Genomic DNA, 2,300 nt, shown 5'->3' on the forward strand with positions numbered 1-2,300 from the left:
TGTGTCTTGGACACATTACTCATTAAGACTGAGTCTCAGTCTCTAATTTGTAAAAAGAGGGCCCTTAACTAGATCTCTAACATAGTCTGTTTCTTTATATTTTCTTCTCTCTCTAGGAGATACTTTTAATAGAATAAGTTTTCTGTATGATAATCTTATACTTACACAAAAGTAGATGCTAGCTAGAATTTTCTATTATTAACTGTTTGATTCTTCTCAATATTCCTTAAATTCTGCTTTGCTTGACCTTTGGGCTATAATTTTTTGTATTACACACCTTCCCTGTTGGCTCAAATGGTAAAGAATCCACCTGCAATTCAGGAGACCCAGGTTTGATCCCTGGGTCGGGAAGATTCCCTGGAAAAGGGAATGGCAACCCACTCTGGTATTCTTGCTGAGAAAATCCCATGAAGACAGAGGAGCCTGGAGGGCTACAGTCCATGGAGTCACAAAGAGTTGGACACGACTGAGCGACTGAGAAGGAAAGGGGGCGAAGATATTATTGGAATTGTATCTGTTCATTTATTCAACAAATATTTATTGAGGTGAAAAGAAATGTGCCTGAGAAGGGTATACCATGGTGGCTTAACTTTTATCTAGTAGTATTTTATTTTAAAAAATTGAAAAAAATTGGCAAAATATTAAAATTTGTTCAAAGCTTGTTGTAGGTACATGCACATTTGTTTTAAAGCCAAGTATCTTAATTTTAACATATAATATTTGGTTGGGAATGAGGACTAAGAGAAAAAGAAATGTGTTTTCGTTCCCATAAGTACTGAAATCACTCCACTTTGCTTCAATTTTTTTTTAGTGTTCAATTATCACTTCATGCCCATAAATACTAATGTGCCAGCACCATGTGAGTTTCAAGCCTTCAGGTACATCACACAGTACATTGCTTCTTTGTGTTCTGTGTTTGGTCAAGAGTCGTGATGGTACAATTTGGCATTACAAATTAAAAAGGCACATCAAACTTTTTATGAGGATGGTGAGGATGGTACAGACCTCTCAGAAATGCCTTTCTTCAACCCAAAATAGAAACTTCCTATTTGAAATGTTTCCTGGTGTACTTAGCATAAAGAGCATTAAACATGAGGTATAATTTAGCCAAGATTTTTGCAATGCTCCATCCTAAGCTCCAAGACATGAGGCAAGTCATTCTCCTAAATGTCATTTCCTTCATATATTAGTTGGGAAAAAAATAATAGTACTATTCTCATAGTTTGTTATAAGAAGAACTGGCTTTACCATGACACAAGTAAAAGATAAGTTTCACGTCATCATTTGTGCAGATTTTCTCCAAATTGAGTACCTGATTTCGTATTTGTAATTTTGTATTGCCAAAAGAAATATTTAAGTAAATAGAAAACATTATAGGAATGTATCTTCTATGAAAGAGAGAGACAGAGGCTTTAAAGAACTAGCTTACATGACTGGAAGCTGTCCAATCCAAGATTTGCAGGGTAGAACAGCAAACTAGAAATTCGAGGACAAATTGATGCTATAATCTTCAGTCTGAAATCTGACTGGTACGCAGGAAATTCAGGCAGGGATTCCATGTTATGGTCTGGATGCAGAATTCCTTCTCTCCTGGCGAACCCCAGTTTTTGCTTTTAAGGCCTCCAGCTAACTGAATGAGGCCCACTTGCATAATCAAGGGTAATCTTAAAGTCAACTAATTTTAAATATTAAATTATAGCTACCGCAAACCTTCCTAGCAACATCCAGACTAGTGTTTGGCCAAGTGACCAGGCACCATACATTCATCAAGTTAACGCATAAATTTAACTACTACACAGAGTGAGTGTTCAACGAATCAAAGTGTCCAAAAGGTTCTAATTAATTTTTCCTCCTCTTCTTTGCTTTCTCCTTCCCCTCCTCTTCCTCTTTTCTGCTTCTCCTCCTTCTTTTTCTTCTTCTCTTTCTTCTTTTTTCTCCTCCTTCTTCTTTGCCTTCTGATAGTCTAGTTTTCTAGAACAGTACCTGGAATTTGAAATGTTCTCAAAAAACTTTTTGAGGAGATGAGTATGTCAAGAAATGCAAGAAGTAATGAAGGAATAAAAAGGTCATTGAGAGCAAACAGCTGATATACAGACCCTTCAAAATGGCCAGCATAGTCAGGTCCAAAAAATTTGGCTGGATGGCACAACAAATAATGACAAATGGAGGCTGGTATATATCCTGTATTTTTGTCCTAGTTCACAGGCTCGGGTCCGAACACATGGTTATGCTAAATATTAGAATTTTTGTATAACTATTTTACTTACTCAGGCCAAAAATAGACTTAACATATCCAACAT

The sequence above is a fragment of the Dama dama genome, chromosome 2 (genome assembly GCF_033118175.1).
Source record: "Dama dama isolate Ldn47 chromosome 2, ASM3311817v1, whole genome shotgun sequence".
Taxonomy (NCBI): domain Eukaryota; kingdom Metazoa; phylum Chordata; class Mammalia; order Artiodactyla; family Cervidae; genus Dama; species Dama dama.